This window comes from Lissotriton helveticus, chromosome 7 (assembly GCF_964261635.1).
Source record: "Lissotriton helveticus chromosome 7, aLisHel1.1, whole genome shotgun sequence".
Lineage (NCBI taxonomy): Eukaryota > Metazoa > Chordata > Amphibia > Caudata > Salamandridae > Lissotriton > Lissotriton helveticus.
Genome location: NC_136068.1, coordinates 606,860,147 through 606,875,592, shown reverse-complemented (window position 1 = coordinate 606,875,592; position 15,446 = coordinate 606,860,147). Strand labels below are relative to the sequence as shown.

The following is a 15,446-nucleotide window of genomic DNA, read 5'->3' as shown; positions in this document are numbered from 1 at the left end:
TGAAGTGGATTTGGAGCCTTTCTTGTTGTGGTAGAGTATGGCAGACAATGCTTTAGAAACTGCCTCTTCAATCATGGCCTGTATCTGAGAGACTGATAATAGGACAGCACTGCCTGTGGGACACGACAGGGAAAGTCTGGGTTTTCGTGCACTGAGTTCTCCCTCCTCGAATGCAGAAATGGGATACCTTGTGTCCCTGCTTTTTTGCCTGTTTTTACCCTCCATTTTCTCACTTTGAAGGCATGAACAGAAGTGAGGCACAAACAAACAACACATATCAAGAGGCTAAATGCAATAACCTAAAGCCACTAAATCTATTTTATCCAATAGCTTACATATAATCGTCTACTGGGGGACTCTTACCTTCCCTCTGTGTTAATGGGCCATCAGGGTGGCTAACCTACTGCTGGCACCCCTGTCTGGTGCACTGAGGTGATCACTGCTAGTAATCTTGCATGGGGTGGCCACGAATGTAATCTTTGCTTATGTGATCACCACTGGAGTAACGAAACTCGAGGGGGCCTCCCTGCCCCCTCTGGGCTCAATCAGGAGCTCTCTGGCCAGAGTGCTGTGCTGAGGGAATGCACCGCGTGGCTGCAGGGCACAGCGTTTCGCCCCTAGTGATCACTATTAAAACATTAATAATATTAGTATCCCACCCTGATTTAAACTGAAAATAAGTAGCTCTTATTGCACAAAAGGTTGAATACCTCTGTGCTAGAGCCTCTTACTCATACAGGAATTACTGTATGCAAAAGAAGTCTATTAGGGCTCTGTGCACTCTCATAAAAAACAGCATGGGATATTTGTACTTTATATGGGCAGTACGAAGGAGGGTAAGTCAAGCGGCAATGTCCCGGACCTCACTAAGTGTCTTGCAGTTTCTCTGGGACCCTCTGCCTTGCCTAAGGGGTAATTTCCTCTGCACCTTGGGGTAGAATCATTGTGCTGCAACCATCCAGGTGTAGTATTGTACTTATTGAGTGGCAATCCTTTACTAGAAAGGAGGTTCCATGCCCCTCAGGGCAACAAACTACCCTCAGGGGCAACAAACTACTATTGTGTTGGTCCTGATGAAATGCCGACTGACCCTTTGGGCAATTAAGGCATGAAACATGTCAACCTTACTTTGTTGATAGCTCTCTAAGTACATTGTGACCGAATGATAGCACCGCTGTTTTTATTTACTCCTGGTACTCTTACCCCATAAAGAATTGCTTTAGGGCGCCAGAGTATATTTTAGACACACTTCACTTTCCACTAGATACACTTCTGTACTGTCTCCTCTCATGCATTCACCTAAATGGTGTATTCGGATCAAAAGACCTCTGAGAAAGAGCCCCCATGCCCATCGGGGATTGCAGAACCGGCCAGACGAGGAGCGCCCAATGATGAAGCATGACACCCCAAAAGGTGTGGGAGGGCATTAAGATCTGAACTTCTGGTCCCCCTGCAACATAATTGGCCAACCTTGTGGCCTCACCACCTTGCAAGCCCTTTTCTTACGAGGAACTACTCCTACTTTGATGCTTAGTCAGTGTACTTTATATGGGCCAGTTTATGTTTGCAGACAGACCATTGAGGTCAATAGATACAGAGTCTGAATGTTAATATCAGTTAACTGCAATCAATGAAAACTATGAATTATTTTTGTAACTCATAGCACACATCTAATTGTACATTGTCCCTTGTGAGACAATATAATTTACAGTTCTTTCTGGACGATAAAACATATCTATGTTCGTAATTGTTCTTTTTAATTTGTCAACACTCATTAACCAACTGGTCTGTCTTGGTGGCTACGGAGTCAAATTTAGGCTGTTTAGTTACAACTGAGAAACCTAGAGGTCACATGGACATAAGTTACAGTAAACATAGCTGTTTGTAAACATTAAATGCGGATTAGGGTTGGCAACACATCCGGGAGAATGGGGACAGAGAGCTCTTACACTGTTCTAGCCAAGAATCCCAGCCTTACTCTGGCCCAACTAAGAAGGTTTGAGGCAGGTGTAAGAAGTTGGCCTGGTATATGCTGACCAATAATTATAGTGGGCACCTTGTACCAGTCTAAACAACCCTTATTGATGATTAGGTTAAAGACAACCTTTATTGAAAGCTATCCTAGTGGTAGCTATGGAGAGCAGCCTTCAGGCTAAGTCTCGAAGGAATGTAAAGCAGATTGTTTTACAAGATCAGAACCTCCCGAATGACCAAATGAAACGAGAACCACACAAGGAATATATAAAATATATGTATTTAGTACTAAACACTCTCTACTAACCTCTTTATAAGATTAGAGAACAAAGCACACAATATTAAATCACTAGATCAACAGTAAATAGCACAATTCACAGTGGGCTCCAGGGGGAGACCAAACCATATACTAAGAAAGTGGTATAACAACCACGACTTGACTAGACACAGTGCCTAGAGCACATAGAATCGCCGGGACTCCAAGGAACCACCCAAGGTAGTGACACAGGGGACCCATGGAGGACGGGTGCAGTGTGAGAACACAGGCGCGAGCTCCGTACAACTCTATGGGAAAGTCACGGTTGGAATTTTAAAGATTAAGGACACTTCGGAGAGGACTTTGAGCAAACCCTTTCAAACACAGAAGGTCTAGAAGGCCAGCACCCTTGTGAGCACCGGAGTACTCGTGTTAGCTAAGTCTGGGAAGCCGGGTGCATAGGTGTCAAGTGATTTCGGGAATCTTCGTAGGCCTGATGCTGAAAAGTGCTGCTGCAGGGAAGAGGAAAAGTGTCCGGAGGAATCTAAGCCTGGATTTGAGGTGAGAAGAACCTGAAAGCAGAGGGGACAGAGTCTGAATTACTTCAGGGTGACCAGGGGCTCGGTAGACAAATGCCCACCGCTGTCAGGTGCTTCAGGTGAGTTGATGCGATGCATGACTCTGCAGCCACGGGGCCCACGAGACATCGATGACAACCAAAGTCTGAAGGTGAGCTGTCTCACGAAGGTGTCCAGATGGAAACCCAACAAGCCTTGGCAACAGCAAACCAAGTGGTCAGAGGAAATCAGCTTTGGTGAGGACCGGCAAGGTCCTGGGGACTTTCCAAGCAATGGAGAGTCAGGGCACGTCTGGAGCAACCAGGAAAGCTCAAAGAAAGTAAAAGTTACCTTCTCAGGGACCCACAGGCCAACGGACCAGGGATCGCGAAGGGACCTCGAGATGAATCATGAAATACTAGCCCACGCAACCCTCGTGGAGGGTAGGCCGGAAAGCTTCGGTGGAAACACTACTCGGGGTCAGGACTACAAGTAGCCCAAAGCACAGCTTCAGGGGTCGCCGAAAAGCATATGCTGCTGCAAAAGAGCACGGTGCACAGGGGTCCGGGTTGCACGGTGTCCACAAGGGATACGGGCCTCTGAATTGCTGAGAGTGCAGGTCAACGTCAGAGACCTTGAACCCACTTCTTGTGTTGCAGAAATCTTCGGAGTCCTCAGGAGCTTCGGAGATCTAAACCAGTCAGATGCGTTTTGGTGCCTGCTTAGCACGGGAGTAACTCCTTTACTGCAAGGGAGATTCTTCAGTCGTCCAGCGTTGTGCAGATCGTCAAAGTACTTGGTTTCTGTAGCAGAGTTTAGTCCAGGTAAAATCTTAAGTCCTGTAGTCAGGGGTTCCTACTTTATACCCAAGGAATGGGTGGGAAAAACTCTTGGGACCCACCTATGGGAGGGTCAGGACAGAGGGGTGGTTACACCCATGTCCTTTGTCCAGTTTCGTGCCAGAGCAGGAGCAAGTGGCTCCTGCAACCGGTTTGAGCTGGACTATGCGCAGGGACACCATATGTGTCCCCAGTGCAGACATCACAGCACTCGCAGAGAGCACCCACCCATCCCCTATACACTAAAGCCTGTCCGGGAGGTGGTTACACCTCCCTGTGACAGGAAACCTATTGTCAAGCCTTCCTCTGCTCGAGCTTGGCTCTGCAGCAGGAGGACAGACATGTGTCTGTGGCTGGCAGCATCCATTTTGTGATGCCCAGGTCGAGACTGCTGGTACCGGGTGTACCGGTGTGTCACATATGTCCCTTTAGGAGGGTGGAATCATACCTCCCCTGCCAGTTACTGGCTGGGAGGTATGATTTCAAGGTGTTTGACACCAAACACAACATGTTTCTAAGCAGCGGTTTTAAAGTTAGTATTTACCGCGAGGTTATAATGCACTTAGAAGTATATGGTTGGCTGCATCACAAACAACCCCGGAAAATAGGTTCTGAAGTCTGCAGAAGGACTCTGCTCATGCATGGGCACCCGCTAACATAAAAACTCAGCACCATGCCTTCAGGATTGATAAGGCCTGCCATAGGGGTGACTGATAGGTTTATATGTGCAGTGATATAAGGTAGATATAGTGAACCTATATCTAAGTAAGGGGTGTATGCACCACCTTACACAGGCTGCAGTAGCAGACCTGCGGTGTCAGTTTGAGTGGTCTTTCAGGGGTGGCACCATACATGCTCCAGCCCCTGGGAGACCTCTGGGGTACCTATGCCCTGGGTACATAGTATACCATATATTAGGGACTTATAAGGATACCCCATAATCCAATCTGGAGTGTACCTAAAGTACATGCAATCAATTTAGAGGAGAAAGCAGCTAGGCTGGGGTCCTGGATAGCAGGATCCCAGCCAGTCTAAGTCGAAAACAGTGAAACATCAGCAAAAAGTGGGGGTAACTATAAGAAGCAGATCCTACTCTCCTACAGCTGGTAAGGAGCCTGAGGGCACTTAGCTGAGTGTAATGAGACAAATGAGCAGAGCGTGTGCTCTTGGCACATTGACAGGGTGTAGGAGGCTGGGGCACATGGGTAGAGTGCAATGCGGCCGAGGCACGTGAAGCACACAGTGAGGTGTTTGGGACACGTGAACATCAAGAGCTCGATGCACGTGGGCAAACACGGGATGGCTAGTGACAAACTGATAGGGTGTGGGGAGTTTGATGCACACGGACTGTGCACAAGGCACCCAGGTCAGTGTAGGGAGCTTTAGGTACAGAACAGACTATCCAAGAACCTAGGGTGTGCGTGTGTGTAAGGAAAGATCGAGGAACTTGGAGCACATGTAGAAAATGGCAGTAGGGTACATAAGCATAACGCGTAGATACTACACAATATAACCTAACAAAAACAGCTTAACGCAGCAATACAACTAGGTGACATCATTCAAACAGAAGCATGGGATAGCTAAACGCCCTTCACACGGCATAATTAGCAATAGAAGATGACACTACTATAACATACGCCATATATAAAAACAGAACTACCTTTCGCAACGTGGCAAAGGGAGGCGGTTGGGGCTCCGGGAGACCCCCCTCGCCCCAATCTGCATTTCTTATTTGAGAGGTTGCTTCTCGTGAAACCTTGTGCTTTCTATGGAACTCACCCCCCCCCCCCCCCCCCCGAATAGTAGATAGAAAGAATACAACATTCACAATGTCCGTTTACGTGCTCCTCCCACCAACTAAATTGTCCTTTGTCAATTAAAAAATATCTTATTAGTACCCGGCTCATTTTTGTCGTGCATAGAAGAGTGAAAGACTAGGTCAACCCAAGCCTGTGAGCCATCTTTAAGTTACACTCTGTCCATACCATATAGGAATATTCCCCGCGTTGCTTTTGTTTACAAGGAATAAAACACAATGCAATATAAATTGTATAAAGAGGTATGTAGGAGGTGCAGTGACCAGCGGAACTATCTTGCCATCTCCGAAACCCCGTAAGTTCGACAGTACTAATAAAACACAGCATAGTAGCCATAATCACGTGCACCTACCGGCTGTCCGGCGGCAGCTGCCCCCACTCTCCTCCAAAACCAAAACAAACAAGGAAGGAGCGCGCGCATACGCAGGGCCGCGGCGGGTGCGCGCGGCACGCGGCTCAAAAGGTGCTCGATGGTCAGGTTCTCCGACTACAGGGGCCCGGAGACCGCGCGTGGTATCGGGGAGCCTGCACCCCCGTGCCGCACAGGTGAACGAAGGAAGGCGGAACACGAGTGCAGAGGGGGCCGATGCAGCGGGCGCAGCGCTCCCATCTCAAGGCCGTTTCCATGGGAACCGCTAGCGGCGGCCATGGCGCGACGACGACGTTCGTTAAACCGTTAAGTGCGGAGGAGGGTGACGAAGCCGCCACGATTAGCTGCTGCGACCCGGGATTGGCTGCGCCAACCCCGGTCTCTGTGTGTATCTTGCACTCTTATTTGTGTAGCGTTTGGACCCTCAGGTATCCCAGGTGCACGTGTGAGCTCCGCCAGTGCTTATCCAATGTACCACATACTCGGCCCCCTCAAAATCTCAAGGCGAATTTACTATGTCACTGCCGGTCACGTACGCTGAATCATACGGCCCTCAAAACCGCGAAGGTCAATCTAGAGCGATGTCCGGTCCGGCTTTTATTTTATATAGGAAGTTGTTTCTATTTTTCGTACCATATTGTTTGCACCAATGTGCAGTTGAATGAGTATAGCGCTTAATAGCGCGATTAGGCTTCGTGGCGCTTTCGGTTGTGAGGCAGCAGGCTACTCTGTTGATTTTGGACCATGAATGAAATATAAATATGGTCCATTTTCTGTACGAATTGGGTAACAAAAAATACCAGTGCAGGAAGCTCAGTCCTCGATGACGTGCCCCAATCACGAACGCATAGGACGGAAGCTTTAAAGCAGACACAGGCCATTTATGATATTTAGAACATTTTATGATTGGGTTTATTCGTCATGTGCAGCGCAAACAGCGACACAACCCTCCTGTGGCAGTCACAGGAGCTACGTTGGACTCCAAAGCCTTGCATTTCATCTATTTGTCTGGGGCCACGTGACTCAGCCAATATTGCTTTTTGGGGGCCGATTCACAAATATTGTACAGCGATTTCGGTGTCTCGTGTACTCCTGGCTGCGACGTTGGACTCCAAAGCCTTGCATTTCATCTATTTGTCTGGTGCCACATTGCTTTTTGGGGCCCTATTCACAAATATTGTGCGGCGACTTGACTGTCTCATGTACTCCTGGCTGTTACGTTGGACTCCAAAGCCTTTATCTATTTGTCTGGTGCCACGACCCAGCCAATAATGTTTTTTGGGGGCCGGTTCACAAATATTGTGCAGCGACTTGGTTGTTTCCTGTACTTCTGGCTGCTACTTCTGTTTTTCACGTTTGTCTGCTTCACTGAATAACCACGAGTCCACATTGTGGCACGTAATGTTGGCGACCCTCAGCGTGCATGATAGATTCTTCTGCAAGGATGGTGTGTGTAGAAGGGTGCAATCTGAGGAGAGGGTGGCGGTGGGAGGCTCGAGTGTCGAGGAAGCACAGGGCAGTGCTGTACACCATGGAAGTTTTCGCCTGTGGACAAACTTTAGGCCGCCCTCCATCGCTTGTTATTCCGTCATTTGTCTATTTCATTAGATTTGCCTTTTTAATGTATTAGTTCTACCAGTCAGCGCTATCCACCACTCTTAATTGTCCGCACTCCCCAAGGGACTATCCCATTAACATTGTTCTCTTTGCCATTACTGCCATGCTGCATATATCACCCATACAACCTATACACTCATAAGTGCCTGTGCATTTCAATATATCAATCCTGCCTCAATTAACTGTGAAGCTTTTAGTTTTTTAAAATGTTGTTTTATATAGTGCGAACTTCACCCTACAGAGTTCTGGAAAACTCTGTACATATAGGTATGAAGAAACAAGACATAAAAGTTGACCTTCCGTGGACTGTGGTGGCATAACAGATTTTCACATAGTATGGATTTGCTAATGGCATTTGCAAAGGAAAGTAAACTGCAGCACACAAAATGCAAACGTATGGTGGATGTGAGATGCATATCGTCACCATTAAATACAAATTGTCAGCAGCATATTGACCTTTTGAAGCAATAAACAAAAGCTATTAGAAGGCGTAGATACAATTGTAGTACCCAGAATGTAAATATATGGCGGATGAGGGATACAGGTCATCAACATAGTTTAAAGGTTTTATATAGCGCTGGCTAGACTCAGAGGTATCAGAGTGCTTTACAGAAGCAAGAGAAAGGCAATATTAATAGAACAGTGCAAAATACAATCAAGTACATGGACATCTCACCATCAAAACAGGAGAAAGGCAACAATCTTAGGATTTGAAGGTTATATACAGTTAAATAAATTAAGGGAGGTATAACCTAGGAGCAAACCTTAAAATATAACAGCATACTGCACATATTGGCTGTAGCATGTTGGTCATGTTAAGCAAGATAAATCAACATGCTTAGATAGAAATCATATTTTTATATGGTATAGGGTGAAGAAAAATGGGATTAAAAAGGCTGCGAGCCAGGGAATAAAGTATGATGGAAGAGACATTCATAAAACTGGTTGGTGGAGCGTTAAGAGGGAATGCTTGTTTGGTTGTGGAGAAAGGGGGTATGAAGAGGGACAGGCGCACTAAACCACAAGGGCGGAAGACTGGAGCAGAGAACATCCATAATGAGACAGATAAGCAGGACGATGTAGCTGCCATGTGCAGAGGCAGGAGTTTAAAGACCCCACTGACGTTTTTCAGCAAAGTGGGGTTTGTTCGATTAAAGGCAGATGAGGAACATAGAAAACAGATTCCAAGTCTTTTCTGTTCTTACAGTCCTTATTCAAATTGTTGGCATCATAGCCCATACTGCTCAATCTATCCTGCCCATACCACCGTTGCTATTCATAACCCCCATTTGTGCATAAAACACATACTGGCTGTAATGTATGCACCATCCAAGTGTCTCTGCTGACCCCAGTGGTTTATACTGCTACTAGATGTACTTCAATCTATACTGTCTTTACTTGCCACAAAGACCAACTCTCCAATCTGTTAATTCTTCCCATCTGCAAATACAACAAGATGATGGACGGAGTGCTGAAACCTTTTAACCACTCCACTCCAGGCAAGAGATCTGGGATAAATCCATCGCTTTTTTGCTCACTATGCCACCCCAGTTTGGACTCAGCCATATGCAAATCAGTCTTGACCCTTCTGCTCATGGGAACAGTCCAGCCCAATCTGCCAGGCCGGGTCCTACATAGGCTGTAAACAAGCATCCTGGGATTGGTTTCGGGATATCACCCCATATGAGCCAGTCTAGCTTTAATCCAGTGGCACAGCGAGCAAGGGCCCCACGTCTTGGCCTACCCATGGCCACATAGGGCAAACATAGCAAACACGTAGCAAAATCATGTAGAAGACGCGATATTCCATCCGTCTACATAATTTTGTAGGTCCCACTGAGGATACAGATATACAGCTTCCTCTTTTCTCTGGTGTATTCTATCCAGGAAGAATCAATAGAAAATAAAACATTTTTAAAACCATGGTGGGACAAAACGTGTTGGCCGGGCTGTTGTTGGCTGTTGTAAACAATAAAGAAAATCTTATTTGGAAAAATCATATCATGACTCCTGCATTATATTGGATCTAGAAGAAAACTTCTTATGTGTGAAATTTTTTGACTCATAATACACTCATTGAATTTTCAGTAAAAAAATGCTGGACTTCTTAAGCACTCCCTTTTTGCTGAAGTTTTCCTACTTTGGTTTATGGTTTCTGAGCAGTAGGACCATTAGAAGGTCGAGTGCTATCACTTACATACTTATGGTATGAACGCCTGTGCGGCCAAGTTAGAACCTAAACTGCTCTTTTTGGAAGTATCTACTTTTTGTTGTGTTTAATTTAACCCTTCATATTCTGCTTTTATTTTTTATGTCTGTTGCCACACTACTTCTTTCATATGAAAGAGCAAGACAATAATTTAAGCAGTTTGTGGGAAGGGTGATGATGCAACCATGTATTATAAGGAATAAAGTACCCCCTGCAGTACATGAAAAGGATATCTCATGTCACCTCGCAGTTCAACAACACTATAAAGGAACTCAGTGACTTGTAATATCCAAGTACTGTATGGGAGGGACTACTTTATCCCATATATTATGATTTTATGTTTTCACACTGCCATTCTCTTTGCTGTCATTTGCGCCCTGATGCGTTCACTGCTTCATGCACTGTTTGCCAGGCTACGTTCAACAAATGGTCCATATTTTCCATCAGTCCAGACTGATATCTATTTCAATGTTTATATTACAAGTGTTTTTAATTGCCTATAAGTTCCACTAGTCCATATCGAAAATACTATCATCAGTCCCTACAGTTAATATTGTACACTAGTCCACATAGCCCATGGTCTCCACAAGTCCTCACTGTTCAACATTCCATACTGCCCACAATCCAATAAAGTTCATCAGTAAATATTGCCCAATGGCCTATGTGCCCACAAGACCGTATTATCACCAGCTCATATTTTCCACATGCTGTTTGGTCCATATTGTCTCGGTTCATACTGTTCACTCACTCCTCTATCCATGCTATCCACAATTTTGAGATAGTCTATGCCAGTGGTATTGTCCACACTTTCAATAGACTTCACAATACCTACAATGAACACATTGTCCACCACCTTGGATCTGTAATGTCCATATTACATGCAATTTCCTCTTGTGCACAGTGCCCATAATGTCCACTATTCATTACTGTGCAAATTGTTGGTCCATATAGCCCACCAGCCCCTTCTATACATACTGGATCTGATTCACAAAGGTAAACTGAGACAAAAGTCTAACTTAACGACTTTCGGTATTCACAAAGGGTACTGATGAGTAGTAAAGTTAGACTTTTGTCTCAGTTAAACGTACATTTTGGTCTCAAATTTAACTGAGACCAAAACTGGGACAAAAGTTTAACTTTACTACTCGTAAATGCCTTTTGTGAATACCGAAAGTCGTAAAGTTGGACTTTCTTCTCAGTTTACCTTTGTGAATCGGGCAATCTGTTTGTTTGAGAGTTGATATTGACCATTTAGTAAGCAATTATAATAACTGTAGTCCTGTTAACACCAACCAGGTCTTACTATTCATACTACGTAGCATACATACCATGCTCCAGTATGGCAAACATGCCCCACTCTAGTGTCATGGCGCAGGGAAGTTGGTTAATGTGCGAAAATAGAGGAGCCTATCTTTATGGCCAGGGGATGCCTGCAGAGACATTACAGGATCTGGGGCAAATGGTGGGGTTATTTCACCATTTTAAATGTTTCACGATGCTTGGTTTCGATGCTTAAATAACACAACAACTGTCGTGTCTAGTGTTGTGGCAATATAAGTTGTATTTTGTTTGTGATGATTATACAAGAAAACCCAATTAAATGGATTATTAAAAACAACTGGTGCTAATGAGGTGAAACTTTTGTGCTGACAGTATTAATATCTATTAGGTGTAAGTAAGTATGTAGGTGGTATTTGCATACCATGAACACGATCGGAAGGCAGCAGAGCACTGTATAGAGTTCAGGGCAAAAATAAAGTCAAAGTGTGATTGGAGGGGTAGGTGGTTTCTAAGAGTGAAAGTGAACTGGTAATGCATCACGATGTAGTGTATTTTTAAAGAGATATGTCTTCAGTTCTTTCCTCAATTGGAGAATAAATAGGATGTTGATGATGGATAGAGGTGTGTTGTTTCTGATCCTGAATGCAGAGATGGAGATGGCCTGTTGTGGACTTTTTACTTTTGCACATTTCTCCGTTTCAGTCTGATGATGTCCTGGCTGCGTAAGAGCTTCATTTGCAGCCAGATAGACAGAAGTGCTGATTGTGCTGGCTTCGTCCAAACTGGGGTGGTGAGCAACATTAAGATGGATTAAACCCAGATTCTTGTGACTGGGGGTGAATGTTTGCATTATCCAGCATTCCATCCATCAATTGTTTCTTTGGCTTTGTAGATGGTGCACCTGGATTTGCGGATACTGTGGGCCTGTAAGCAGTTGTGACAAAATGCAGAACTATTACTGCCATAGAATGCCTACACTATGCTGCTTAATTTGCCTTTTATGCTGTATTCCTGTGACATAATTAGGTCAACCCTGACACATAATTAGTTCCTACATTGCCACACAATTCCAGTGGTTCAGTCCATGTTACATCCCAATCCATCTGGTCTATACTTTCAATGCTGTCCATAAAAGGAGTCTTACCTTTTGCATGCTGGGCAATATTGAACACATGTAATGCCCACCATAGTACCAACTGACAACTTTTTACACTGTCCTTTGTGCCAATTTTATTACATTGTTTATACTCGCACTACTGTTCTAACTTTCCATATTGCTATTACTAACCCCAGTCCAATCTGTCCATATTCTCAATTCTGTAGTGTCCATCAGTCCATACTATTGGCAAGCCAATAATGTGCAGCAGTCGAGTCCATACTACCCACTAACCAGTACTGTTGAACTGTCTGAACTTTTACTCATAACTTTGAGCCCATATTGACCCTCACGCTATACTATCCACCCTCCCTATTTTCTATGTTGTCCACTGGGTTGAACTAGTTCATATCACTATAAATATCTGGGCTGTCTCTCTAAATGGTCCACACTGGCAATTGCTCCTATACTGTCAACCACTCTGCATCTTTGATGGTCATTGTATTCACAAGTGAGTACCGACTGTAGATCACAGCAACCACCAGTCCACCATATGCCATAATGTGCGATATGACCGTCAATATATTGCATCTGTACTGTCAATGCTGCCTACCAGTTGATACTCTAAATAGTATTCACCAGCCTACTCTACCACCCAATCTCTACCAGTCCATACTGCTTAATCTCTCCACCCTACACCAGTCCGTATACTGCAGAAACGAATCCTACCCGTGCTGTAGGTCCACACTGGCTGTGCTAGCTATAGGGCTTTAGTGATCCCTAGGCTTTATCTCTACAGAATTCCCTGACCCAGAAGTGCTGTGCCACCAGTACTGTCCTCCAGTTGATTGTTGAACTCCTTCCCAGCATCCCACACTAACTTTACCGCGTAGACTGGCTGCAGTCCACGTTATCCACCAGTACATAATTAACTCAAGCTTTTTATGTTAGCAAAACTTTTAATAATCCCATTCTCTTCATATGTACATACTGCTCATCAGTGTATATTATCAGTATTGTCTACCAGCCCATATTGTCAACAACCAATACCGTAGTCCTCGCTCTGCTATACGTACTGTGGGCCGTAACGCCAACACTTGCTAAAGTATCTACCAGGCCATTCTGTCGACATGGCATGTACCATTCTTTCTCTTGATGCCTCCAATAAGAGCAAACGTTTTCATACTGCCTTTGCTGCCAGTGTAGTCAATTTAAGTCTATTACCACATTCCTTATATCGCCTTTATCTACGCGGTACACAAAGGGAGCTCATAAATAGGGCTCAACTGGCCACCAGGTCACAATGATCACACCGTGAAACTGAACATATCCCTTCTATCCATACTCCCCATTGGGCCATGCTGCCTAAAATGTAATACTCTCCAAGACTTTCAGACATTGAAAGACTGCATGTAAGAAGTAGAAATGCAAACCGAAATTGACCTAAAGGAAAGAGTCAAAGAAAGAGGTTTGGCTGCTAGTTACTTGTCAGATGATGCGGCCAATGGAAATTCTTTCTTTGCAGTTTGGCATCCCTACTACATATGCAAATAAAGTTAAAAACGTGAGAGAAATCTAGGACTCAGAAGTATACTTTGGTGGCCGTATTAGCTCGGTGGTCCAAACTGGTCTTTCTGCATGCGCCAGTTGAAACACGTTCTACCTTTATAAACAAAATCCATCACCAGGGCCCAGGAGACTCCTTAATTTCACATTGGACTACCCCCATCTCTCTTTATGGACCTCTCCCTTGATTTCAAACTGTCTGACTGCAGCAGATTCAGAACACCGTAGCTCATCTACTACAGAAGACCAGCAATAATAATAGTATTAAAGTGGGCATTAAGTCCAGACACTAGCTCCTGATGGAGAAACAAATTGTGTTCAAATTGCTCTGCCTGACATATAAATGTATCCAAGGGCAGCATATTTTGCAGAGAAGATATTGTCTTACATCCAGAAAGGTCATACAAACTAGGACTCCTAGAGCTGTTGAATACGTTCTTTGATGCAGAGGGGATCGGATACTTTTGATTCTTGGTCTCAAATAATGGAACTCTTTGCCTTTAGGCTTCAGAATATATCTTCCCCCTTACTTTCAGGAAGGTTCCTACAATCTGCTTGCTGTTCCTAAAATGACTTCCCTATGTGGGAGATCTGAGAGTATTTTGCTGCGCATCCAAGATAAATGTTTTATTATTAAGAGCCTTGGAGCCGAAGGGTTATTCAATTTGTGCTTTCCACCTTATAAAGAAAATAAATAAATCTGGTCGAAACTAACCATGATGTTCATTAGGTATTTCTGATTAATCTGTCCACTGGTCCGCATTTCGCACCATGACTAATTATTTCAACGGTTTCACCGCCCGCCTACTTGTCAGTCCACCCGATTTATTTATATGTTAGCGAGTGCATGGTCCAAAGACTGCCCGATTGCCGCCGACTCTGCCAGGAATTTTCACCCACATCAACAGCATCATAGGCAGAAGTGGCTATCGGCGGAAGTCCAGCAAAGATTATCGGCGGGCCAATCACGATGCGCCTTTCCGTTGAGGAAACTGTGGCAGGGATACTTCCCAATTTGAGTTGGTGGAATTGAAGGAAATAAGGTAGAAACATACCTTTTTTCTGTTTCCCACTTCCGTCTTAAACCGCATTGCGCAGGTCCTTCCTTTGCTGCTACTACGTGATCACAACGCTAATCAGCTCCGATGAGAGGCACTATTGGAGGGTGATAGTGAGGGAATCATCAAAGAGCCCCAATAAAGATTGCTGTATCCTGGTGCACTGTAACGCATAATTTACTATGCAATTAATACTACTACAATCGAAAATATAATGAAAAATGTGTTGTAGAATGCACCATTTCCCCTCACATTTTCTTGGGGGTAGAACCCTCCCAAACCCCTTGCAGTAGTCCGCTTCGATTGCTCGCTATGCAGTGTATGGGGGCTGGTCTGTTAAAATTTGCCAGTGCTGCTTGGGGTTCCCAGTCCGGACCCTCTTCCTTACTGGAAGCCTGGGGATTTGTTGGGTATGTTTGGAAATGACTCGAATTTCCTATGTCCTAACAGAAATCGGGCTGCATAATTTTGTATGCACTACGGTCTGTCTAAAGATTTACCCCTGCAATATCAAATAAACAGAATTGCAAAAGTGAAGGAGGTAATTGTACACAAGTGCAGTCAGTATCAAGACTTTGTGGGTAAAGGTAAGACATGGAAAAACCATTCAAAATGAAAAATGTAGAAGCAACTCTTTAATACTGTTGACATTTGTACTTCATTTGACGGGTTACAGTCCATTAAGACTCCCAAATTCATCATTACATTTATCGGAGTGGAAGAGAAGGGTATGCTCCTCTGCAACTAGCCCATATGGTTCTACTCCACTTGGTCTGGGAATCAACAGCATTTCTGACTTTGATGAG

General features: G+C 44.6%; 1 protein-coding gene across 1 annotated transcript in view; it reads right to left on the bottom strand.

The window, feature by feature from the left end:
* GPRIN1 (G protein regulated inducer of neurite outgrowth 1) overlaps positions 1–5,926 on the bottom strand; it is a 60,619-nt gene extending 54,693 nt beyond the window's left edge. Inside the window, exon 1 of the mRNA XM_078652805.1 lies at positions 5,796–5,926. The gene's annotated coding sequence lies outside the window, so the exon portion shown is untranslated. The remainder of the gene's footprint in view (positions 1–5,795) is intronic.
* Between the last annotated feature and the right edge of the window lie 9,520 nt (positions 5,927–15,446).